The sequence below is a fragment of the Hypanus sabinus genome, chromosome 28, assembly GCF_030144855.1.
Source record: "Hypanus sabinus isolate sHypSab1 chromosome 28, sHypSab1.hap1, whole genome shotgun sequence".
Lineage (NCBI taxonomy): Eukaryota > Metazoa > Chordata > Chondrichthyes > Myliobatiformes > Dasyatidae > Hypanus > Hypanus sabinus.
Window position 1 is genome coordinate 17,596,832 of NC_082733.1, and position 27,885 is coordinate 17,624,716.

The window sequence follows — 27,885 nt, forward strand, 5'->3', positions numbered from 1 at the left end:
CATACAGTATACCCAAAACCGTGATGATCAAGAAGGTGACGTGTCGGATGAATCTGGGGCTGAGTCACAGGATTGGTCTTCTGTTGCTGTCACTGCCTGGCAGGATATTGCACAGTGTTACTGGTGCCTGGAATCCATAACTGCACATCCATCCCACCGAATTATTTCCACAGTAACTATGTATAGTCTAATGTGCAACGGTTAAAATGCGAACTGTTAAAACCTTCGGCTATCTTCCCCACCCAGACTTTTGCTCCTAACCAGTGCAGTGCCAGGGTTTGGCTGAGGGCGAGTGCTGAACCTGGTGGATTTCGAGCATTTCACCAGCCAGCCCGGCTCTGGACGCCAGGAGGCGCTCCAGTCCGTCCTTGCGGTTTACCGGGAAGGGAGGGAGAGAGGTTCTGGACAGACAAGCTGAGGAAGGCTGACACTCGGTGCACACATCCTCACCTGCCTCGTCCTATCACTATTGTCATATTGTGGGGTGATTTCTCAGCCAGGATCGACCGTCTGGAACGAACTTGAGCCGGTACAAAGAGAAAAAAAAGCAGGAACACTTCAGCATCCAGCTGCTGGGGTAAAAAAAGAGGGCAACATCGCTATTACAAGACCCGAAAGGTACGCAAAAGAGAGATTGCGAACTTTGTTCTGCATTTACACTTCTTTTATTTTTCGAGAGAATTCTGGTGCCCCTCCGCCTGCCCCCGCCCCCAAGACAACTGGAAATGTGAAAGGGTGAAAGCAGGTTACTGGGTTGAAACACGCCCAGTGCCTGTCGCTGTTTCCCCGAGGAACAATCATAGTTTAATTTTATATTAAGAGCCACTTTTTGCTGTTGGCTCTGGACATACAGTTCGCGTTCATTGTTCTTGAAACCATTGCACCGCTCTCTCCCTAACTGCACCCAGTTGCAAAGTCGACATTTATGTTTTAGCATAAGAACAATAATTTGCGGTCAAGTAAGAGCCGCAAAGATAATGGGTCGACCGGGTTTGACTTAAATGCAAAGAGAAACGGGTAAATTTTTCTTTAAACATTGTCTCTGGTGCCACTCCGGGGGTGTATTAAGAGGCACCTCTCGGACCTCCCCGTGGTTGAATTAAACAGGGCAGTGCAAGCATCATACAATGGAATCACATACATCGTTGAGCTCCGATATCGAACGGCAATAGAGCGTGTGCTTTGTCACCTTTGTACCCACCTCCACATTTACTAAGACCTACACATATTGAAAATCGCTTCATTAATCTCGACTGGACAGAGGCGTTGAATCGTAGAGGCGCGCCTCTCCCGATTATTTATTTATAGTTACAGACATCAGAAGTTGAAGTGAGCGAGTGTTGGCTCCCAGTCTAGAGATCTGAGCACACGGTCTTGGCTGAAGTACTAATGGGAGGGTGCTCTCATGTGGGAGGTGTAGCTCGGTGGAGGATCTGGTACCATAGGAGAGGAGACGTGGGTCCCACCACAGTGCTCACATCAAATTAGGTCGCCCATCACACAACCGAAATAGATCAACAGAATCTAGTGTTGGATCTTGCTGTTATATTTATGTTTTATATATTGAGATACAATGCGGAACAGACTCTTCGAGCTGTGCCCCCCCCCCTCCCCATTTACTCCTAGCCTAATCATTGGACAATTTACAATGACCAGTAATCTATCAATCGGTACATTTTTAAACCGAGAGGAAACCCACATGGTCAAGGGAAGAATGTGCAAACTCCTCACAGCAATGGGAACTGACCCCCCCCCCCCCACAGCTACTGTAAAGTGTTGTGCTAACCGCTAGGCTACTGTGCACAACATGCAACACTACCAAAGTTCTCCATTGCTGGTCATGGGCCCCGTGATCCTGAAAGGCATTCTATAAATGTAAAACATTTCCCTTTATGGTAAAGATGTGAGCTGTCATTTGTTAAACGAAACCAATAGCAGATATTGGTCATCTAAAATACAAACAGGAAATGTTGACGAAGGGTTATTGATGTGAAATGATGCCTCTCTCTTTTCACAATAGTTCATCTTGCTCACATTTTGCACACCCCCGGCCCCCCCCAGCTTACTATCCTGAGCTGTCCTTGGTTCTTAGAAAACCAACTGACAGGAGGCAAGGTGACACTATCGTGGCACAGCCTTAAAGGCGGGTTTTTGGTTCTGTCCCTGTGGCAAGTGCTTTGCTTCTTCTTCACTGTAGTCCACTGAGACACGGTGTGTGTAGATCAGATAGGACTGACTGATCCAGTACAACTCTGCACTGTTTTCACAGGCTTTACCTCGGTGACTTTCTGCAGATTTACATCCCATCAACCACCGAAGAGTTTACTTAAAGCGACACAGGCAAAATGCTGGAGAAGAAGGAATCGCCAGCCCTTGCACCTTTCCCACCCACCTGGCTTAGAAAATAGAACATAGAATAGTACAGCACAGTACTGGCCCTTCGGCCCACAATGTTGTGCTGACCCTTAAACCCTGCCTCCTAGATATGGCCCCACCTTAAATTCCTCCATATACCTGTCTAGTAGTCTGTTAAACTTCACTAGTGTATCTGCCTCCACCACCGACTCAGGCAGTGCATTCCACACACCAACCACTCTCTGAGTGAAAAACCTTCCTCTAATATCCCCCTTGAACTTCCCTCCCCTTACCTCAAAGCCATATCCTATTGTATTGAGCAGCGGTGCCCTGGAGAAGAGGCACTGGCTGTCCACACTGTGTATTCCTCTTACTATCTTGTATGCCTCTATCATGTCTACCTATCACCTTCCAGCTAGTCTCTTTCTCCCACCCCTCACCCTCTTATTCTGGCATCTTCCCCCTTCCTTCTCAGTCCTGAAAAAGGGTCACAGCTTGAAACGTCAACTACCTATTCATTTCCATAGATGCTGCCTGACCTGCTGAGTTCCTCCAGCATTTTGTGTGTGTTGCTTTGGATTCTTGTGTTTAACCAGTTCACCTTTTGATGTTGCTGATTGCTGTGTGTAGTTTGTTGCTTTTCCATAAGTATATGAGGATATCTGAAAACTGATCTTGATGTTATTCCATGGGAAAAGCATGTGAATGCTTAATCCATGGTACCCTCGGCGTTGGTAACTGTTTAAAACTTTCCCTCAAAGAGTGTTGCTCAGTGTGTTAGGATTCACAACTAAAGGATCTTACAGTTGGAATAAGAAACAATCTTGGGGAGGGGGAGCGCACAAAAAAAGTAATTGCCTAGCTTTTGTTCAGAGTCCACACATGATTGTAGTGGACACCAAACACCACGATGGTGAGTCAGGCTTGACTTTGAGGAGCAGAAAATGCTGGTGAAATCTCCAACACAAATCCCTTTGAGAGAAATTTCTGAGTTGAACACCAACCATTTCCTCAACTTGCACATCTGAATCCTTAATATTACTATTGAATATGGATCTGGCTCCCATTTGTGCACCATAATATGGGATTATATTTTTAAAGGTGTTTTTATTCATACTGCCAATGATATTAAAACCTGTTGGTTAAATCATCTCTTTATTTGCTCTAAAAACGTTTCACAACTTTGAGCATCTTTCCTAAATCTCTGAGGGACAGTTTGACTGTCTCTGATCTCTCCTCACACCGGATGCCCTGATCAGCTCCCGAGTATCCTGATGACTGTCTGCAACTGCACACTGGTTGACCGCCCAAGTTGTTGCAGTTTTTCATTGATTCGATAATGGACTTAATGAGTATGCCTGCAAGAGAATGAATGTCAGGGTAGTATATGGTGACATTTCTGTACTTTGATGATAAATTTACTTGGAACTTTGAACTAAGTTTTGACCTTCAGTAGTTTTACATTGCAACTGTGATTTTGGTTTCATAACAAGGAGCAGAAGTTTGGAGTGAGGGTTCGGGTTAACTTTAGAGGGAGATTCTAATTTTTGGTGAAGGAGGTGGGAGTGGGAGTTCTCTACAGCAAAGTTTTGTCTAGGGTTGCACTGTACTGCTTTAGCAACGGTGTAAGAGATGAGGCAAGAGGGGAGTCAGATTGGGGAATAGAAGAAGAGAGAAGTCGGTGGGGGGGGGGAATTTACCTTGTTAATGCAATTGACATTCATGCAATCAGGTTGGAGGCTACTCTGACAGAATATGAGGTGTCATTCCTCCATCCTGAGAGCAGCCTTGTCATGGGAGTAGAGGAGGCCATGGACTGATATGTTGGAGCGAAAATGGGGATTAGAATGAAAATGCTTGGCCTCTGGGAAATCCCGCTTGTTGTGGATGGGCTGAAGTTGCTTGACAAATCCCCCAATTTGTGTTGGGTCTCACAAATGTAGAGAAGGCAGCATCGGGAGCTCCGGACATGGTGGGCAACTCCAGCAGGTTCTCTGATGAAGGGTTGCCTCGTCTGGAAAGACTGTTTGTGGAGGTGAGGGAGGGGGTGGATGGGCAGGTGAAGCACTTCTTCCGCTGGCAAGGGTGAGTCCCCACAGGGAGGTTGGTGGGGAGGGATGCGTAGACTGGAGAATCACAGGGAGAGCAATCCCCACAAGAGGTGGAGGGTGGGGGGGGGGTGGGTAAAAGTGTGTTTGGTGAAGGAATCAGTTGAAGGTTTATTTATTTATCTAGTAAGCCCATCTGCCCCTTCAAACTGCACCATCCAGCAATCTCCCAATTTTACCCTAGCTTAATTATAGGACAATTTACAATGAGCAATGAACCTACTAACTGGTACGTCTCTGGACTGCGTAAGGACACCGAAGCACCTGGAGGAAACCCACGTGGTCACGGGGAGAGCATATGAACTTCTTACAGGCAGTGGTGGGAATTGAACACAGGTGACTGCTATTGTAAAGCATTGCGTTAACCGCCATGCTGCTGTACTGCCTGAGACAGAGGTTGTGGAGAATGATGTTTTCGATGTGGAGGCTCGTGGGGTGTTGGGTAAGGACAAGAGGAACTGTCGTTATGGGAAAATGGGGTGAGGGCGGATGTCTGGGAAATGGAGGAGGTACAGATGAGGGCAGCATCAATGATGGAGGAAAAGAAACCCACTTTCTGAATAACTTGGTCTATAGTTATATGAGCAACATTGCAATTACTGTGCTGCTGTATGAAAATAATCACTGTGTTAAGGGCAGTGAGATGTTAAGAGCGAAGTCCTTGAGAATTTGATTTGGTAACTGCTGGGTAGACGTAGTCAGTCACCGCACATTGCAGCTTTACTTCAGGTTGTTTCTGGCGTTGAGTCCCTATAGCTGAGTTGAGACAACAAATTAAAATGTCTTTGTCAGTGAAGTCATGGTTTTACTAGGAACGGGGAAAGTTGGGGAACAAAATGGTGGGAGTGGACCAAAACATCTGAATCCCAGTCCCAGCACCCTTCCCACCCTCACTTTAGAATATGAGTCTGAGGTACAAACTTTCCCTCAATTTCTGTTTTGCATGAAACGCGTGTGCACTATTGTATCACATTCAGTGTGTGTGGGCAGGGTGAGCTTCTGTCTCTGTCATCCCTGGGCCTAATTAAAGGCATCAACACCATTCCCTGTGTTACTGTCAAACTTCGAAGCTTAATAGATCTGAAGTTAAAACTGAGCTTGACATGTTCCTAAATGATAGTTTGGTTTTTATTTTAATGTTCTGTCCTGCTATCTGCAATCTCCCCCTCACCCCCGGTGTATTCAATGCAGCAATACATGTCAATTCAGTTAGGGTCCATCGAATGACGATGATGGCTGAAGTCTTTCCTGTGCAACTTTTCCATAATTTAGTAGCACCTTCACAGTAGACTGGTTTTAAGATGTTTAGCTCATCTTCAATGGAAAGTGTGCAGAGAAGATTCATGAGCATGTTGCTGTTATTGGAGAGTTTGAGCTAAAGGAGAGGGTGGATAAGCTAGGACCTCCCCCTAAGCAAGGGTTCCCAAACTGGGGTCCATGGACTCCTTGCTTAATGGTGTTGGTCCATGGCGTAAAATAGGTTGGGAACCCCCTGCCCTAGAGTCTAGGATGCTAAGGGATACCTTTATAAAAATTATGAGGAGCATATTGTCGTGACATGAATAAAGTCACTGGAGAGACACTGAACTTAATGGATAGAGAAGTGTGTTTCCAACAAAAACAAGCAATAGGCATCATATTGAGACACTTCTGGAAGAAGAGCATTGACCCAATATTACATATGTCAAGATCAAAGGTAACAGCAGGACAATTCTATAGATACAATGCATCTACAATGTTTCCTTTGAATTACATATAGTTTTCAAACACACCCCCTTCACACCCATACTCCAGATACCCAAAGTGAATGCTAATTGCCACTCACTCTAGGCCACATTCATACATATGCAGGTATAGGTATCTGTGGTCTAATTGTTCGGAGTTGTGTTTTAAATTCAATTTGCAATCCATATTCTAATCTGAAGATTGGTTGCTGGTGAAGTGAGTATTTCAGAATTCAGAATCACGTTTATTATCACTGGCAGGTGTTGTGAAATTTGTTAACTTAGCAGCAGTTCAATGCAATGCATAATATCAAAGAAGAAGGGAAAAATAATAATAAATAAATAAATCAATCACAGTATACGTATATTGAATAGATTAAGAATCATGCAAAAACAGCAATAATATGTATTTAAAAAGTGAGGTAGTGTTCTTGGGTTCAGTGTCCATTTAGGAATCGGAAGGTGGAGGGGAAGAAGTAGTTCCTGAAATGTTGAGTGTGTGCCTTCAGGCTTCTGTACCTCCTACCTGATGGTAACAGTGAGAAAAGGGCATGCCTTAGATTCTGGAGCTCCTTAATAATGGACGCTGCCTTTCTGAGACACCGCTCCTTCAGGATATCCTGGGTACTTTGCAGGCTAGTACCAAGGTGGAGCCAACTAAGTTTACAACTCTTTCCAGCTTCTTTTGGTCCTGTGCAGCAGCCCCCCAAACCAGACAGTGATGCAGCCTGTCAGAATGCTCTCCACGGTACACCCATAGAAGTCTTTGAGTGATTTGTTGACATTCCAAATCTCTTCAAACTCCTAATGCAGTATAGTTGCTGTCTTGCCTTCTTTATAACTGCATCGATTTGCTAAACACCCTAACTCCTGACAATATTTCTTTTGCATGGTAGGTGACTCTAGAACTTGAGGTTTAAGATGAGAGGGGAAAGATTTAAGAAAGACTTGAGGGGATTTTTTTTCACACAGAGAGTGGTCGGTATATAGAACGAGCTGCCAGCAGAAGTGATAGAAGCAGGTAGAATTACAATGTTGAAGAAATTTAGACAGGAACATGGATGGAAAAGGTTTAGCAGAATTGGACCATATGCAGGCAATGGTACTAGCTCAGCTAGACTACTTGGTTGGCATGGAGGAGTTAGGGCAAAGGACTTGTTTCAATGTAGTATAATTCTGTTGCCGGAAAGTCAGAAATTCAGGTTCTAATCCAGTCTGACACTCCAATTTAGTGTTGGTGGAAATCTGTACTGTTTAAGGTGCCACCTTCTAGTTGAGCTCATAAATTCCAGTTCAGTGTCTCCATTCAAGGATATAGAAATCATAGAAATCTATCGCACATTACAGGCCCTTCGGCCCACAATGTTCTGCCCACCATATAACCTACTCTAGAAACTGCCTAGAATTACCCTACTGCATAGCCCTCTGTTTTTCTAAGTTCCATGTACCTATCTAAGAGACTCTTAGAAGACCTTATTGTATCCACCTCTAACACTGTTGCTGGCAGTGCATTCCACACACCCACCACTCTCTGGTGCAGAAACAAAACTTACCCCTGACATCCCCTCTGTACCTACTTCCAAGTACCTTAAAACTATGCCCCCTCATATTAGCCATTTCAGCCCTGGGCTATCCACACAATCAATGCCTCTCATCATCTCATACACTTCTATCAGGTCACCTCTCATCCTCATTCATGTAGAAAATCTCATGGCATACAAAAATTCTTCATGGCAGGGGCGGTTAATCTTTATACTTTAATTAAATGGTCTTTTGGAAATTCTATAAAATAGAAAAATTGATCAATGTAAGGAGCCTGTGAGATTGTGCAGCCAACCAGCCAACAATTTTCCTGTCATTGTAAGACTGAATAAATTTCACAATGCTTCTTCATATAGAAGTGCTGGAGGCCATGTTACATAAGTGTACAAGAATCTTCAGAAATTGGAAATTTACAGCATGGTTGGAATTAGATCAATGAAATTATAGTTAAAACATTACGAAGTGTTTGTACCTATATTTCACATCAACTTAATTGCACAGTACCTTTGGATTAAAAAAGGCTAAATAATTGATGACATATAAATATTTAATAAAATAATAAAAATAAATATTTAATAAAATAATTGATGACATATCAATATTAGAAGGAAATAAAAATACTAAATATTGTATTTGAATCCAAGATGGAAGACTTATGTAATTATCCTTTCATAACTTGTGATAGGTGAAAATGCTGATAAACTGGTGAGGCATCTGTCAGTCACTAAAATCTAAGAGATTTTAAGCCACAGCTGATTGCCTGAAAGGTGACTACTTAACCAGGGGCATGGGGAAAGAATTTCTACTATTGTGCTAGATTTTCATGGCTGTAAGTTAATCAGAAAGGAAATGAAAGTCCAATCAAAATCTCTAATGGATACTTCTACATAATTCAAGGTTTTGAATGAATCAGAATGTGGTTGAGGGGAGGGTTGATGGATGTGTGAGAGGGAATAGGTTTAAGGTTACAGGGGAATTGGAGGTGATAGTTTTTGACCTTGTCTCATATAGATCTGTTTGGAGCTAGCATGATTTCAGTAGGTGAAATAGCCCCCTAGGTCTTTTTTTAATGTTCCTTTTATTTTCTTATAGAAAGAGGCTATTCAGACTACTGAGGCTATGCAGCTCACAGAGTAATGCCATTCTTCATTTATCACACTGTAACCTTTTCTCTCTTGCTGAAACCTTTTTCTCTCTTTTCACAATCCTTAACTCTCCTGGATTCTCTTGCAACTTGCAAAGGACATGGAAGCTCCACACAGACAATGTCAGAGGTGAGGATTGAACCTTGTCACTAGGTCAGTGAGATGTCCACGCCAACTGCAGTGCTTCTGTGTCACCTTGTCGTAATATGTCTGTTAGATTTCTTAAAGGTTTGGTTGTTCCCTGAAATGGTTCAATTCAAATCACCCAGCCCCAGCACTGCATTACCCATACAGAATTGTGGTGATCGCCCCTTGTTAGAATTGGCAAATTCAGAACGTTTGTGGGATCGTGCATGTACTGAACTTGCTGGCTAAGCTTCACAGGACGTTTCCAGACCACACTCGGCATTAGCCTCCAGATTAGCTCCAGAGGGAAGCAAAATTCCTGAATTTTCCAGCACATGTGCTTGGGAATCCTCTGGCCTTTTTCTGAACTAGGTTGGGCCTGAAGAGTCACGGGATGCCTGTATTGGAATGGGAGGGTTTGTATCTTTATTTCAGGTGCACCTGTTTGTGAATAGAATATGTATAAGGTAATTTACAGTATTAAATGGTTAATTATTTGGAGATCTTTGTGATTTAAATAAATCTTTTAAGGCTTAATGTTTCTTTAATGGCTTATTTAATTTTTAATAGTTCTTAAATGTTTCTGAATCTTGGGATGTTTGGAAATATTCAGAATGCTTGATTCACGGCCTGGTACCAAAAGACTTTCTACCATCTATTGGGCGCCATGGTGGTGTAGCGGTCTGAGTAGTGCAGTTACTGCTCGGGGTGCCAGAGTTCAGAGTTCGATTCTGCTGGCATCAGTACGGTGTCTGTATGTCCTTCCTGTGGAATGCATGGGTTTCCCCCAGCTGCTCTGGTTTTTTCCCACTGTCCAAAGGTGTACTGGCTAGGTTAATTGGTCATTGTAAGTTGTCCCGTGATTAGATTAATTGGGGTTGTCAGGAGTTGCTTGGACAGCATGGCTCGAAGGACCAGAAGGGCCTACACGGCACAGTATCACTAAATAAAGTAAATGAAAAATCAAAAACAACCCTAGGTTCTCCAGTCCTTCAGAAGAGTCTGAATCCTGAAAGCATGTTAGTAAATCTCTTGCATCCTCTCTTAAAATCACATCTCTCTCTAAGCATGAAGCCATGTGTAGACTGAATGATCCAGTTGTAGCTAAACTGTTATTTCATTACGCATTCACCATGACTTTCTTAATCTTGGACTGCATGCATATTTATAAAGTCTAGGATCCAGTATGTTGTTTTTCGCTAGTTAATTTTCTGCCACTTTTAATGAATTCTGTAGATATTCTCTTGGCTCCCTCTGCTGCAGTACCTCTTCTAGAATTGTGTCTACATGCAATTAATCTAGACATCCACTCGTCCATTTCCCTAGTAGTTCATTTCTAAGTTTTGATTTGACTACAAATCTGCAAATTGTGCCCAGTTTATGCAGTCATTTGTACAGAGGTGCCCTTTCCCTTGGCTGGCCTGCAGGTCACCCTCAGGCAAGGTGTAGCAGCTGCTGAACTCCCGGATCAGTCACTTGAAGCCATGGCAACAGGTGGTGGACGGTCGTACGAGCAGCTGCTGAATATCACAAGTCCTGGTTATGCGACCACTGACGCCCGACAGATGATCTCTGAAGATGGTTGGGGGTCACTGGTAAAGACACTGCCCAGAAGAAGGCAATGGCAAACCACTTCTATAGAAAAAAAATTGCCTGTTGCGATCAGGGTCAAGACCATGATGGCCTATGTCGTACAACACAGCTCATGATGATGATGAGTATGGAGTCATACAGCATGGAAACGGGATATTCAGCCCATCACATTCACATCCACCAATGAGCACCCATCCATACTAATCCCATCTTTGCGAACTTGCTTAAGTGAGCCAAGTGCTTGTCTGGACACTGCTTTCAGCAACTCTGTGTCCACCAGCACTATCCAGCAGTGTGTTCCAGATACTCATTACCGCCTGGATAATAAAGGGTCCCTGTAAATTCTGTATCCTTTACCCTATGTCCTCTAGCTTTGTTCTTGTATACGAAGAAAGGTTTCCTGCAATCTCCCTTTCTGTACCCCTCATAGTTTTACATACCTCAATCCTGTTCCCTCTTAATACCCCTCACTCTAGTTAAACAGGCCAGCCTGTGCAGTTTCTGCTCATAAGTGAGATACTCTGCCCCAGGCAATGTGTGGGTGAATCTCCAATGCACGCTCTCCTGCACTGATACCTTTCCTCCGGTGCCCTGACTAGAACTGTGCATGTGGATTAAGAAAAGCAGAGGGTCGAGCACTAGTGGGAAATGTAAAACTATTTATTGTTTCCTCACACTTAAGTCAATTTTCCATACGTGCTGCTGCAGCCCTTTATATTCTGTCACCTTCAATCTTGCTGATAAGCTTATTGTGCAGCAATTTTTGTTTATTTGGAGATACAGCACGGTAACGAGCCTTTCCGGCCTAACAAGCCCGTGACGCCCAGTTACACCCACGTGACCAATTTACCTGCCAACCCGTATGTCTTTGGAATGTGGGACCCACGTGGTCATGGAGCGAACATGCAAACTCCTTACAGACAGCGATAGGGATTGGACCTGGGTCGCTGATGCCGTAACATCGTTATGCTAACCACAGAACTAACATGGTGCCCCAAGCACAAACTTTGTCAAACACATTTTGATTTCTCCCTCCATCTCCTCCATTTCTTGCACTTCAGCCCTCACCCCATCCTCCCGTGACCACAACATGGACCGTGTCCCCCTTGTCCTCACCTATCACCCCACCAGCCTCCGGATCCAGCATATTATCCTCCGCAACTTCCGCCACCTTCAACAGGACCCCACCGCTAAAGACGTCTTTCCCTCTCTGCTTTTCGCAGGGATTATTCCCTCTGCGACTGCCTGGTCCACACGTCCCTCCCCACAGATCTCCCACCTGGCACTTATCCCTGCAAGTGTAAGTGCTACACCTGTCCCTACACCTCATCTCTTACCACCATTCAGGGCCCCAAACAGTCCTTCCAGGTGAGGCAACACTTCACTTATGAGTCTGTTGGGGTCATCTATTGCATCCACTGCTCTCAGTGCGGCCTTCTCTACATCGACGAAACCCGACACAGATTGGGGGACCGCTTTGTCGAGCACCTACACTCTGTCTGCCACAACAGACAGGATCTCCCGGTTGCCACTCACTTCAACTCTCCCTCTCATTCCCATTCAGTTAAGTCCATACATGCCCTCCTCTACTGCCATGATTAGGCCAAACTTCAGTTGGAGGAACAACATCTCATCTACCATCTGGGTAATCTCCAGCCCCTTGGTATGAACATCGAATTCTCCAACTTCCGGTAATTCCCTCCCTCTCCCTTCCCCATCCCACCTTCACTCTGTCTCCTCTTCTAGCTGCCTATCACCTCTCTCATGACCCTGCCTTCTTCTACTGCCCATAGTGCTTTCCCCTTAGATTCCTTCTTCACCTCTCCTGCCTATCCCCTCCCTGCCTCCCCTCCCCCACCCCTTGATCTTTCCTCTGATTGGTTTTCCACCCTCCCCCCACCTTCCTAATAGGGCCCCTGCCCTCTCCTTCTTTAGTCCTGACGAAGGGTCTCGACCGGGAATGTTGACTGCTTCTTTCAACTGATGCTGCCCGACCTGCTGAGTTCCTCCAGCTTTTTTGTACGTTTTGATTTCTCCCTGCTCTTCCTTCTTCCTTATTATCCTTTCCTCCTCTTCCCTCTTTCCTAATGACCAATATTGTTAATAATGTACAGGGCGTATAGTCCTACTTGTTTTAGGCGTTGATCCTTGAAGTTTGATGGACAGTTAGTTTTTGTGGGCTTAAGAGTATTGTGTGAGCAAAGCAATTATGCAGCTAGTTTAGTTAATTAGAGAAAAGTAAGATATCTCAGTAAAGCAGAAAATTCAATATCGGTAGAAATGCATTTACATTTTAATTTGATTTTATTCTGGATCTAGCCCAACAACGTAAATTAAACTGATTTGGATCATTGACAAGTAATTTTCTCAATTATTCTTAGATTTTATACCACATAATACTTAATTCTAGTTTCTTTTTGCTGGTTTTAACTGTCTTTGATAGCTGAATTTGAATCCGACAGGGTTGTTGTCAGTGTGAATTGGCTAAGCCAGAGGCAGTGATACAGTATGAGCAGAGATGTGTATTAGAGCTCAGTGAATCTTTGACAGTCCCCATGTATTACAGAGTAACATTCCAATAATTTGCTGTCCAGCCATCTGGACATCCTGACAGATTGGCATCTGGGTCACCAGGTAAGTGTTTCCCACGCTCCCCTGAATTGCACCTCCAAGATTCACTGGTGTCCACGTTCCCCTGGGACTCATGGAGGTCACAGCTTCTACACACGTACGGTATACCCAAAGCTCTCCAAGTTCGATGGATGGCTTATTTCAATACTTTGTGACATCCCCCCCCAAAAAATTGAAATTTGTTGAGGAATTAAAAAAGAAGGTAACATCCAGGATTCTGGGACACTTGACAGTCCAGTTCCCAGCATAGTTCAGAACATAACAGCAAGATTCAATGTATTGTCTTCAAAGTTCAAAATAAATGTCATTATCAAAGCCTCCATATACAACCCTGAGATTCATTTTCCTGCAGGTATACTCAGGAAATCTATAGAATAGTGACCATAACAGGATCAACGACAGATCAACTAATGTGCAAAAGACAGCAAACTGTGCAAATGCAAATATAAATAATAAGGACATTTACAAGATAAAGAGTTCTTAAATTGAGATAATTGGTTGTGGTAACATCCCAACAGATGGGCAGCTGAGTGTAGTGAAGCCCTTTGTTCCAGAGCCTGATGGTTTTGGGGTAGTAACTGTTCTTAAACCCGGTAGTGCGAGTCCTGAGGCTTTGGAGAAGGCCATATTATCATCTGCAGGAATTGCTTTGGCCTACATAAGTGAAAAGCAGAATACTGTGGGTGCCTGGAATAAAAAAAGGCAATGCCAGAAATGATGAGCAAACCAGACAGTGTTGGTGTTGAGAGAAACAGATTTAATGTTTCAGGCTGGTGACCTTTATTCAGAAGTGGAAGATTAGAGGTGAATAGCTGAGAGTATATGCAGAAGGTTAGAAAAGATGTTGGTGGGGAGTAGGGGAGAGGATGAATGTCAGAGAGGTAAAGAATATAATAGAAGTTGTATGATAAAGATAAAGAAGTAAGCTGTTAAACTGCAAAAGGAAATTTGTAGCATGGCAAAACGGGCTGAGATTAGGACAAGAAGCAAATGGTTCGGGTGGTGTAAATGGTTCCAGGAGAATCACAGAGCAGGAACGATGGAAATACCAACTAAGAGAAGACATTAAGTGGCTTTGAGATCCATTTGGACCTTGTTCCTTTGCTCCTTTTCATTTTATTGTGAAATTTGAGCAATAAAGTACACAATGATTGTAAGTCTGGAAATGTGTGGGCTTCTCTTCAAGATTTCAGCACTTGCTTCAATAGCTTTAAACTGCAAGAAGATAAAGTGAATAAGCTGGAAAGTTCGAAAGTTGAACGTGTTTTAAGCCTGTAATTTTATCTTAATTCATTCAATCATCTTAACTCTGCTGTGTACAGATTCCTGTGGTGTACAACTTAATTTATGGCCCGGAGCAAAGAAATCCGTAAGCTGTTTAGTCATTACAGCCAACCCTAATCTTGCCTTCCTTCTCAGTAGAAGCTATTGTACAGAATCCTAGACAGGAGCCTTACCTAATAGTCTCCGTTAGAGCGATAACACAAATTAAGATGTCCCAACTCCGTCCCTGACAGTTAAGATATTTGAGCATTGAGCAGGGTGACTGGGCTTTTTGCTTTGTGAGCTTCAACTTTTAATCTTATTGATCATGATTGTAATGATTATGGAACAAGTTATTTGAAGGTAGTTTTGTTACCAAAGAATTGTTATAAAATCATTCGTTCTTTAGGTTTTCAAGCAAATACTTTATTTTCTCACAACAAAATGACTAAAATCATGGACCTCATGTAAATGAATGGGGTTAGTGAATTTTTATTGTGTTTCCTATAGTTGAAAACTGAAATTAACAACGTAATTAATTTACTAGGAAATTAATGCGAAAAGTGTGGTAGTGTTAATGCTAAGAGGAAAGCTTAGATCGATAGTTCCTTTCGTGTTTCTGGACTTCGCAGGCGATGTCTGTAAAATGGTGCAGCCATTTTGCACACCAAGTTTGCACGAGCAGTCATAAGCGGCCAGGTAGTTTTAGTGATGCTGTTTGTGGCTTAAATAATGATGAGGAGATGAGGTTTTGCTGTTTTGCAGCCAGTCCGGTCTTGGTTCGTCAGCGCACCTAAAGGGTAGTGTAGCATTCTGTGTGTTATGCTGTAATGCCGGAGGTGCCTTTGATAAACTTTGCTCTGAGCAACTTTTGCACCCCAGAGAAAGAGTATTCATGGGGAGACAAGAATACAGTGTACGTTTCATACTCAACCAGCTAAACTGTGAATGTCCAAGTCATTCCAAAACATAATCGGTTCCTGATCCATTGTGCTAGTGACGTGGAAAGGGTTAACTTTCTGAAATACAAACATTTTATTGGAAACATTCAGCAGGCGGCAACATTGCACATCATCGAACCAAACCGTTGCTCCACTGAGCCTTTTGCCAAAAAATCAGACACGTTAATCCCATTTTATGCTTATTTAGATTTTTTTCCTGTATTTTTTCAGACTCTGTACCTAAGAATGCACTCAGCTACGCACTAGGGATAACTTGCGATTGCCAATTAAACTCTTTGCATGCAAAAGGAAACTCACCATGCCACGCTGCGATGCAAGGCAGGATATGCTGGAGAGAAACAGAGCTAATGTTTCGGGTCACTAACCTGTCATCAGAGTGATGCCATTATGCACCCTGAATGGAAGTGATGACTTTTCCAGGTAAACGCAACTTAAAGGCATCCTGAACTGAACTTACGAGAGACAAGATCTTCAAGTGATTGGGGATCTCCAAGTGATCTCCAAGTGATTATCTCCAAGTGAGATAGGTAAGTGGGTAATAGTCAGGAAAGGGAAGGGCAAGAGTCAGATATTAGAGAGTACTCCTGTGGTTGCCCCCCTCCCTTAGCAGCAAGTACTATTTTGAGTACTGTTGGGGAGACGGCCTACCTGGGGGTAGCAACAGTGGCTGTGCCTCTGGTAGAGTCTGGCCCTATGGCTCAGAAGGGTAGGGAAAGGAGGAGGATGGCAGCAGTGATAGGGGACTCTATAGTTAGGGGGTCAGACAGGTGATTCTGTGGACTCAGGAAAGAAACACAGATGGCAGTTTATCTCCCAGGGGCCAGGGTCCGGGATGTTTCTGATCGCACCCACGATATCCTGAAGCGGGAAGGTGAACAGCCAGTGATTGTGGTACATATTGGTACCAGCAACATAGATAGGAAAGGGGAGGAGGTCCTGAAAACAGACTACAAGGCGTTAGGAAGTAAGTTGAGAAGCAGGGCCTCAAAGATTACTGCCTGTACCGCGTGACAGTGAGTATAGGAATAGAGAGAGGTGGAGGGTAAATGCGGGACTGAGAGATTGGAGTTGGGGGCAGGGATTCAGAGTTCTCGATCACTGGGACTTCTTTTAGGGCAGGTGTGACCTGTACAAAAAAGGACAGGTTGCACTTGAATCCGAGGGGGACCAATATCCTGGCGGGGAGGTTTAAACTAGAAATGCTAAGGGATGGGAACCAAACTGAAGAGATGGAGGAAGGGGCAGTTGGCTCACAAATCAAGACAGCTTGTAGACAGCGTGAGAGGGAGGATAGGCAGGTGAAAGAGAAGGGATACACACAGACTGATGGTTTGAGATGTGTCTATTTTAATGCAAGGAGTATCATGAACAAAGTGGATGAGCTTAGAACGTGGATCAGTACATGAAGATGTGATATTGTGGTCATTACAGAGACTTGGATGGCTCAGGGGCAGGAATGATTATTTAGAGTGCGGGGCTTCAGATGTTTCAGAAAGGACAGGGAGGGAGGCAAAAGAGGTGGATCAGAGATAGTGTCATGGCTGAAGAAAATTAGGAAGTCATGGAGGAGTTGTCTATTGGGTCTCTGTGGGTGGAAGCTAGAAACAGGAAGGGGTTAATAACTCTACTGGGTGTTTTTCATAGACCACTCAATAGTAACAGGGACATTGTGGAGCAGATAGAGAGACAGATTCTGGAATGGTGCAATAATAACAGGGTTGTTGTGTTGGGAGATTTTAATTTCCACAATAGTGATGGGTATATCCCTCAAGCAAGGGGTTTAGGTGGGGTGGAGTTTGTTAGGTGTGTTCAGGAAGGTTTCCTGACACAATATGTTGATAGGCCTAAAAGACGAGAGACTGTACTTGACCTGGTATTGGGAAGTGAATCTGGTCAGGTGTTAGATCTCTCAGTGGGAGAGCACTATGGAGATAGTAATCACAATTTTAACTCCTTTACCATAGCTTTGAAGGAGGATAGGAACGTACAAGTTATGAAACTATTTAATTGGAGTAAGGGGAAATATGAAACTAACAGGCAAAAACTTGGAAGCATAAATTGGGAACAGATGTTCGAAGGGAAATGTACAACAGAAATATGGCAAATGTTCAGGGGATATTTGCATGGTGTTCTGCATAGGTACATTCCAATGAGACAGGGAAAGGATGGTAGGGTACAGGAACCATGGTATACAAAGGCTGTTGTAAATCTAGTCAAGAAGAAACGAAAAGCTTACGAAAGGTTCAAAAAACTAGCCAGTGATAGAGGTCTAGAAGATTATAAGGATAGCAGGAAGGAGCGTAAGAATGAAATTAGGAGAGCTAGAAGGGGCCAAGATTAGGCCTTGGCAAGCAGGATTAAGGAAAACCCCTAGGCATTCTACAAGTATCTGAAGAGCAAGAGGATAAAACGTGAGAGAATAGGACCAATCAAGTGTGACAGCGGAGATAGCTGAGGTACTTAATGAATACTTTGCTTCAGTATTCACTACAGTAAAAGACCTTGGTGATTATAGGGATGATTTACAGTGGACTGAAAGGCTTACAATTCATTAAAAGCAAAAAATAATATTGAACCAATATCCTGCATTGGGAAATTTTGACTCTACAAATACGACAAATGGGACATTTCAGTTCTTCAACAGGCCAGAGTTTATGGGCAGCTAAAATTGTTCAAAACAATAGAAAGGGTGCAGAGGAGATTTACAAGGATGTTGCCGGGATTGGGGAGCATGCCTTATGAGAATAGGTTGAGTGAACTTGGCCTTTTATCCTTGAAGCGATGCAGGATGAGAGGTGACCTGATAGAGGTGTATAAGATTATGAGAGGCATTGATTTGTGGATAGTCAGAGGCTTGTTCCCAGGGCTGAAATGGCTAACACAAGAGGGCACAGGTTTAAGGCACTTGGAAGTAGGTATAGAGGAGTTATCAGGGGTAAGTTTTTTCCACAGAGAGGGGTGAGTGCGTGGAGTGGGCTGCTGGCAACGGTGGTGGAGGCGGATACAACAGGATCTTTTAAGAGACTCCTGGATAAGTACCTGAACTTAGAAAAACAAATAGCTTTGGGTAACCCGAGGTAATTTCTAAAGTAAGTACATGTTGGACACAGCATTGTGGGCCGAAGGGCCTGTATTGTGCTGTAGGTTTTCTATCTTTCTGTGATATACAAGAAAATTTCACTTGAAGATAGAAAGAATACCTAACCTGATAAATGAACCAGAGCCACAGGTGGCACGTGTATTGAGTGTTTTAGAGTTGAAAGATGCAGCTTTGTAGGGCAGTGGATAGACATTATATAGTTGGAAGAAGAATAATCATATGAATTGGGTAAGGGTTAAGCCACGTGATTAATTAGACTGCTCATTCAATCTGCAGAATCAGTGATGCTTTCAGCATGATTTGATTCCAGAGACAGCCTGCCTACCATGCACTACAAGTGCCTACTGATAGTTTAAACTAGATAGAAATAAAAACAGCTTGAAAATTAAAACTAAAGGCGTCTCATGCCTGAAATGATACAGAACAGCAAGCTGCAAAGTCAATAGAATGTATGACAAAGTCAAAAGCTGCAGAATATAAACTGGAAGAAATTGAGATGAAACAGCAGTCGGTGAATTCAGTCTGGGGTACAGGTGTTAGCTCCTAAAGGTGTTACAACATTCCTCCTCTTCCCTGTGTTGCCTGCAATGCAGACCCATTATGTCAGTGTCAAAGCTAACAACAAAGAATAGAGTCCATTGACAGCTTTGCCAGCAATTACTTTATGAAGGCCAAAAGACAAATCTGAAGATATCACTTTTAGTTAAGATGCTAGAGCAAGTCAGAGTCATGTTGAAACTAGTAGAAAGTCAATCAGGGCAGATCTCGAGAAATTCTTTTCCACATTAGAACTGGGGCAAGATCAGTGGAATGATTTATGAATACATTGTATGGGCAGTGTAGAACACTGTGAAGACTCACAAAACTATTGTTTGAACTTGTGAAGGAATGAATTGTGCCCAGATTTGAACAATTTTAGCTGCCCGTAAACTCTGGCCCGTTGAAGAACTGAATTGTGACCATTCACTGGTTTGGCGTGTTTGTAGAGTCAAAATTTCCCAATTCAGGATATTGGTTCAACATTATTTTCTGCTTGTAATGAATTGTAATCAGTTTGAAATTAAGTTAATTTGAAAAAAATGGAAACAAGCTAAATAAACTTAATTTAAAAAATGCCATGAATCAATAGTGGAAAATATTTAAAATATCAAACAGTATATCAAGAAGTATAAACTTTTGAAGCATGAATCAACTGATAACTAGTTGATGGATGGATAATGGGATTGGGATAACATGGAAAGAGAAGACGAAAGCAGCGGACTGTGCACAATACTATAAAGTGGTGGTGGGGGTAACAAAAGGAGATATGAACAGCTGAGGAAAGTAGTTTTAAAAATGGAAAAACAAAGTTAACAAGGACTATTAAACAAATTATTACATTATTTTGGAGATGCGTAATTTAAAAAAGTTACTATAGTGCCGTTAGAATTTTTTAAACATCCTTCTGTGCCGCACTGGCGCATCAGGTGGCAACCGTGCCGTTTCTTTAGCGGTTGTCTGTTTTACAAGGTGAATTTGCTAGCTTTACACTCAGCTCAGCCTGGATGGGAAGTGGGCAAGGAGCCGGCTGGATTCGAACCCGGGACCGCTCAGCTCAAAGTCCGGCGCAGATGCCACTATACTGCTGGCTGACTGGCTGCAATTAAAAATACATAGGATAAATTCTAAGATTATGACAGTGATGCAACCAGTTAGTACACGATCCACCGCGCATCTCTCGAAGAATTGTGTTGGGATTGGTAGGTGGCTGGCTGACTAACGGTCAGGTTGGCAGATGGGAGGATGTGGTGTTTTGCTGTAGTCAGAGAATTGAAAATACATCTTTAGTATTTGTGGACACCAACAAATTGGAAAGGGTAGATTGATACGCAAAGGAAGAACATGACAGAATGCAGAAAGATTTTTTTAATAAACTTGTGAAATAAATGTAAAACTGACAAATGATTTCAGTATGGATAAGTGGTGAAAACTGGATGTTGATAAGAAGTGTAAGTCATATACTACTGGGGAATAAGTGGAGGAGGTAGTGGGTTTGGAGAGACAATGCAGGCAGAGAAAGAGCAAACCTAGCTCTAGGGTTTCCTTCCTGAAGGAGGGAAAGCATAATGTTAAATTTACCTTGTGCTCTGAATGATAGACGCATCGTTCGGATCTTTAATTTTCTTGTGGGTGTTTATCTTGGATGTCATGGGTGATTGTCTTGGACATTTCTCTTGTGATTGCAAGACCTTGTTGGACATTGATCATGTAAGATGCTGCAGGCCTGTTTTCCTTGTTTGGTGGAAAGAGAGGTGGTGTGGGAGCTGCTTGGCCTCAGTGGTAGCGAGCCTCAAGCTGGGAGCTTGCCTGCTGCTGCGGTCCAGGTGAGAAGATGCCGGAGGCAGTGTAGTGTGGTGTCTGTGCTCGGTGTGGGGACTGACCCCTCCTGCTGGTGCTCAGTGTTCAGTCTGTGGAATAACAGGCTGGATTGCTGGGAACTGTACCATCAGTTTGGGGGATATATCACTCAGGGTCTTGAAGAAGAAGAAAGACTTTAACTCTGTGTGGAGTCATTGAGATGCCATCGTGATGATTTTTTTTTAAGCAGTATTTCTTGTTTTTATGAGGCTGAGTTGCTAACTCGACGCTCAACCCAGCACGGATGGAAAGTGTACAAGGGAGTCGGCTGGATTCGAACTCGGGAGCCTTCACTCCGAAGTCCGGTGCTGATGCCACTACGCCACCAGCTGACGTCACTCAGGGTCTTGGATATGTGTTTTTTTTTTGCTCGATATTTTGAATGTGCTGTGTTTGTATTGCAGCTTGGCTCCAGAGGAGCGCTGTTTCGCTTGGCTGTATCCACGTATGGTTGAATGAGATTTAAATTTGATTTGATTTATTATTAAAGGGTTATAGAGGCAGTGGGGAAGATGCAGGAAAAAGTCCATAAAAATGATGAGAAGTGATGGGATATATTTGTTAGGAAAGGCTGAACAGCTTATTCAGACTCATTCTGGGACAATATCTAAGGGAGAATACTGAAGGATGATCTAGTAGAGTTTTTTAAAGTATTATATCTGGAGAAAGATTTCCTTGTGGGTGACTCCAAAACTAGAAGTCATATGATTTTAATATCTCCAAAGCAAGATACAGTCGAAGGTTTTCCAGCTGGGAAATGGTAGGAATGCGAGTTTCTTTGCCATGTGGAGTGGTGTGATCAGGTTAGAGAATGAGAGTATTAGTGCCAGCATAGCCTAGCTCTTGGATGTCCTGTTTTTCAATGATACATGCAGTGTAACAGCAGCTTTTCATTTGTACCTTATGACATGAATGCCTTCTTCAACTGGAATTCCCATTTGACCACCTTTCCCTAGCTACAAAGAAATTGTAGCGTAATCGATGTGAGCAGAGAAGCCCAGGGTGACAGATTGCTCATCAGTGATATTTGCTGCAGATCTGCTGCCATTGCTAGACATCCAAAGAATGGATGATTGTTCACCATTGGTGGCAGCAAAGCCAAGAGTGCTTTACAAAGAATACTGATTCATTTCAGCTACAGAGCAACGCAAAACTTCCTGCAGATCATGATTCCGCTCAAGTAGGATGTAGCTGCTTCTTATCCGAGCCGGGACATGTTGACAAAGTGCGTCAATGCTAATCTACGAAGCTCGAAGTAAACTGGGTTCTGGGAATGTTCACTATCAATTGGCTTCTCAAATTTGCAGCAAACTCAAAAGAGAACCATTCTTGGGTTCCTTTGAAATACTGGTGTCTTAGGGCAAGTATCACAACTGTCAGTTGTGAAGCAGGTTCTACCACTTGGCTATAAGTGCTGTTTGGAGACGAACTGTTTTATGAAAGTTTGTCAGGCAGGTTGGTAGGTTAATTGCCACAAGGATGTATTTGGGCATTGTGGGCTTGTTGGACTGGAAAGGCCTGTTACAATGCTGTATCTCTAAATCAAAAAAGTAACTTACTATAACTTGTGTTGCGCCAAACTTTTAATGGATTTTCCCAATCTGCATGTATATTGTGGAGTATTTTGTGATTCAACCCATAAATTGAAATGACCTTTTAATGATTCCACACAATGCAAGATTAGCAATATGCCGTTGTATTCTATTTAAATGCCAATTTGTTTATAGCTATATATAACTATCTTATTAACTAATTCATAGCACGTGAAGGAATTTCTAATTGGATGGCTAACACTTATGTGTTGCTGAGGGACATTGTTAGTGCAGTCAATTATAGGATGTGGCCAGTGCTTGCAAACGTAGCATTTATTGTCCGTCTCTAGGTGCCTTTGAGAAGCGGCAGCAGGCCTTCATCCTAATCCACTACAAACACAGCTCCCACATTGCCAGAAGTTGGGAGGTCCAAGATTTTGGCTTGGTTTGATGAAGCAATGCGGATATCTGTGGGCAACACAGTAGCATAGCGGTTAATATAATGCTACTGGGGAGCCAGCTGTAAGATTTGGGTTCAATTCCTGCCACTGCCTCTAAGTTCTCCCTATAAACGTGTGGGTTTCCTCTGGGCACTCTTGATATCCTACCACAGTCCAAAGACATATGGTTGGGGTTAGTAAGTTGTGAGCCTATTAACACTAGGTACAACTGCTCATTAATGCAAATATCTAATCAGCCAATCATAAAGCAGCAACTAAATAAATGAAAGCATGCAAATGTGGTCAAGAGGTTCAGTTGTTTTTCAGGCCAAGCATCAGAATGGGGAAGAAATGGAATCTAAGTGACTTGGACTGTGGAATGATGGTTGGTGCCAAACGGGGTGATTTCAATATCTCAGAAATCGCTGTTCTCCTGGGTTTTTCATGCATAGCAGTCTCTAGAGTTTACAGAGAATGGAGGGAAAACTTAAAAAAAATTCAGTGAGCGGCAGTTCTGCGGGTGAAAGTGTCTTATTAATGTGAGAGGTCAGAGGAGAATGGCCAGATTGGTTTAAGCTGACAGGGAGGCGACTGTAACTCAAGTAACCACTCATTACAACAGTGCTGTGCAGAATAGCATCTCTGAACACACAACACATCGAGCCTTGAAGTGGAAAGGCAACAGCAGCAGAAAACCACACCAGGTTCCACTCTTCAGCAGTACCTAATAAAATGACCACTCAATATATGTGGTGCTGGAAGTGTGATGTCACTTGTGGGCTGCCCAGCACAGTTCTCGCTGATTTGATTTGATGCAAATGTCACATTTCACTCTGTTTATATACATGTGACAAATGAAGATGATCTTTAAAAAAAACCCTAAAGATGGATATGTATGATCTGGGATCAGTGTATAATTTGGAAGGAAAGCTAATTTTGATTCCACACACCTGCTTTTGTGTGAAGGAGGTTGCAGGTCTAGAACTTATTGCTGAAGATGGCTGAGTGTATGCCTGTCATACATGCTGTTGTCTGTACTGTTATTGTGTGCAGGTTGTACACAATTGTAGCCACGGTGGCATAGTGGTGAAGGTGCAGTATTTGAACGATTTGCAAATACACCTTGTAATATTGCATTACTGGCAAATTATCAACATTTTCATTGCTTAGAGGTTCAGTGAGTTGACCAATTGTCTCTCACAACCAACACGATGACATAGTGGCACAGCTAGAAGAGGTGCTGCCTCATGTCTCCAACAACTGGGGTTGAATTCTGACCTTGTAGCATTTTCTGTATGGAGTTTGCATGTTCTCCCGATGACAATGTTCAAAGATTCAAGACCAATTGTTTAACGTTATTTCCTGTGCCCTAATGTAAAGGAGAACAAAATAATTGTTACTCTGGATCCGATGCAGCACAAGGAAAAACACAGTATGATAAAGGACACAATAATAATAAAAACACAATAAATATAAATACATAAGATAGCTTATATACATTGATTGTATGTGCATAAAGTGACACTAGGCACAGGAATGTCAGTACACAAGATGACAGGAAATGATAAAGTAATGGTGTTGGGGGTGTGTTGGGATGGGCTGATCAGCCTTACTTCTTGAGGAAAGTACCTGTTTTTGACTCCAGTGGTCCTGGCATGGATGCTACGTAGTCTACCCTTGATGGGATTGGCACAAACAGTCCATGAGCAGGATTTGTGGGATTCTTCATGATGTTGCTGGCCTTTTTCTGGTACATTTCTGTATGCATGTCCTTGATGGTGAGTAGACTGGTGCCAGTGATGCACTGGGCAGTTTTTTTCCGTCCACTCTGAAGCTGGTGATATAGATTTATTCAGCATGTTGAGCAGGCTTTCTCATGAAGACACCCTTGGTACAGGCTCATGAACCCAAAAGTACTTCACATTTTTATACCCTTAAGATCAAAGGTGACTCAATTCAATTTCAATAGTTGTAATAACACTGTAATTTCAATACTTTGGGTTGACAACTGGTTCTTTTGAGATACTTATTTATAGTAGTAATTGATAATACACTTCTGAAGTTTCAGGCGCCTTTGCTGGGAGAAAATAATTAGCGTAGATAACTCTAAAACCCTCTGATGACAGAGAGCCAGAATTAATGTTTGCAAGGCTGTCTCTGAGTGCACAAATATCCTGAGTACACAAAACTGTAATTACCTATACCTGTGACAATATTTGGTATGTTAAGTGACAACATCATCAGTCTGGTCAGTCTGGCAGCTTGAACTCAAATCACGATGGTGCAAATAAATTAGCCCATGTTGCCTGGTTTGATGCAGGCCAATTGACACAACCCTATTGTCTTAAAGGTTGGCTCATGCATATGCAAACTTCTCATGGTTGCCATTTTGCAAATCATATTAGTTACTCTATTTAACTTCAGTTTGCTGCATGCAATTTACAATAAAAACTGAAGGTGGTTCTTGTTTGAATAATTATCTACTACATTCAGAGAACCCCAGAATGCTCCCTAACAGTGATGCAGGATGTGAGGATGCTCTCTACTGCAAAAGCACATGATAACTGATGTGCACAGTCCAGCATTCTTCAGCCTTCTCAGAAAGTAGAGACGGTGGTGAATTTTCAAGTTTGTGTAGAATATGCTCAGGCACCATGAGAGGTTGTGGGAGATGTGCACTCACAAGAGTTTGAAACTGCTGTCAGTTCCCACTGCTATGCTGCTGATATAAAGAAGGGTGTAAGTGATGCAGGTTCTGCTGAATTCAATACCATCTTCTCTGTCTTGCTGACAGAGCACCTCATTTCTTCCAAGTGCTCTGTTTCTCCCCTACATCACAGGGCAAAGTAGAAGTGGATTAGGAATAGTTGATAGCTGACACAGACTATATTGGCTGAATGTTCTCCTATTTTGCAAGGAAATATGGCCCCAAAGACATATTAACTGGCCATTTCTCCACTCATTGAATGGTGAATTGTCTGCTGCAACAGCAGTGATATTTGCAAAATAGCTTCTTGGTTCTGCAATGCTGTTGAGATGCTAGATAAATGCAAATTCAACCTTGGTCAGAATTAGCAGGTCCAGGGAATGTTCTGTATCTATCAGTGTACATGAGCCAAGTTTTCTGATAGGATTATCTCAAGGTTGTGTGCAAGATTTGTTAGTTGTGTTAGTTGTGTGAAGGCCAATAAGGCTATTATTGTCTGAAATTAGACAATTTTACATTAAGATTAATTACATATCTGTTGAAGAGGTTAAACATATATACCAAGTTCAACTGCTATTATGTGTATCTATTGGTTGGTGAAATGTGACTTTGTGGTATGAGCAGAAAACTGTGAAACAATAATACTAAAATTGAATGTTGTAGATTCCATTAACAATTCTGCATGCACTGTTTATTAGTAAAACATAGGAGAAAATATTGCAAAAAATTTTGACAGATGTCCGTAGTGTATTCTCTTTAATGATACTGTTAGCTCACAGTGAAGTGTTTATGCTGTAGAATTTGATCTTGCTTAAAGGTCTGAGAAGAAGGCTTGTGCAGTAGTTTTATGAAAGTTCTCAGTCAAAATTCAAACTTGACCTTGGCAAGAAATGTTAGGCCACTGCTGTTTTTCCCTCTGTTTATTTGAGGAGGGCCCTGGACATTTCCCAGAGCTCTTTAAGCTGTGTACTTAATTTAACCGCTTATTTACATTACTAGGGCATCTAGGCCAACAGATGAATGTGGTCAATGATGCAATATCTCCAGCCTTTATATTCCTTTAAGCTCTATATTTCCTCTCTGCCTGTGTGTGTGTGTGTGTGTGTGTGTGTGAGAGAGAGAGGGAGAGAGAAAAAGAAAAATGCCTGTTTCATTAATGTGATTTTCCCACAAGCTTTTGGCTTAATGTTTTCACACTGCAGGGAAGCAGTGTCACCAAGGAAGAAAAATAATTCCCATGGATTCCGAGTCTCACCTGTTGTAATAATTATTAAGGATAAGATCAGAAATGTGTGTGTTAGTGCAGTCTGTAATTATTTGGTAATTACTGTTGGTAAAACTGTTGTGGTAGGATTAAATGATGAAGGATACTAATATGCGCATAAACACAAGCATGTAACAGAAAAACAAAAAGGCCTGATCTCTGTTGTGTATTCTGCGGATATTTTACTGCATTATTATATATGTTTGCCTTTGGATGCAAGTGCTTTATATATATATATATAATATGTAGTGTTGTACCTTCAGTGAACTGGCTGGAACCAAATGTGTGGAGGGTGAGTAAAAGGAAATTCTGCACTTGTTTAGCCCGAAAAACCAGGTGCAGATTCGTTCCTCCCCACTTCTCTTCTGTCTGTTACATCCCTGAGTAAATTCTTCATTGATTTTCTTCTTTGTAGGCAGTCCCTCAGGATTGAGAATGATTTGCTTCAACGCAGTTACAGTGCGGAGTTGGCCCTTTCCAGTTAACCTACCCAATATGGCCTTGGATTGAGGGAGGAATGACGCCCGAATTGACTGCAAATCCCTGAATACCCTGAGCTGTAATAGATAGCATTGTTGCATATTTAATATTACGGGTTGTATATATAAATATGCGAATTGCATATGGCAGTTGGCTCCGACATGAGATGTGCGCGACTCACTTGAAGTAAACTCGAAATTAGCCACATATTTCAGGCTCCTGTGCCTTCCTTTAGATTAGTTTACTGGTTTAAGTTACAAAACATAATAGGTGTCACACTAACAGCGACGCTACCTGGAATCAGCCTCTTCTGCAAGTGTTGGCGGAGGTCCACGGGTGGTAGATTGTGTGATGGTCTGCTCCTTTTGCCTCTCACGTTGGACGTCTGTGTGCTTCTGATGCTCAGTTGATCAACTCAATTCCCGGCGCTCCTTCTTGCCCAGGCTACCCAGGACGCTGCATTAAACACAGAAGCTTTCACCATACGGTATCTTTGAATCTAGTGCTCTGTCATAT

General features: G+C 42.6%; 1 protein-coding gene across 3 annotated transcripts in view; it reads left to right on the plus strand.

The window, feature by feature from the left end:
- Window positions 1-424: 424 nt before the first annotated feature.
- The window catches only part of sema4ba (sema domain, immunoglobulin domain (Ig), transmembrane domain (TM) and short cytoplasmic domain, (semaphorin) 4Ba), a 435,779-nt gene continuing 408,318 nt past the window's right edge, over window positions 425-27,885 (plus strand). For 2 of the 3 annotated variants that reach the window (XM_059952674.1, XM_059952678.1), the window contains exon 1: window positions 425-618. The gene's annotated coding sequence lies outside the window, so the exon portion shown is untranslated. Of the gene's footprint in view, window positions 619-15,659; window positions 15,977-27,885 lie in introns of all 3 variants that reach the window. The other variant, XM_059952676.1, reaches the window with a different exon arrangement.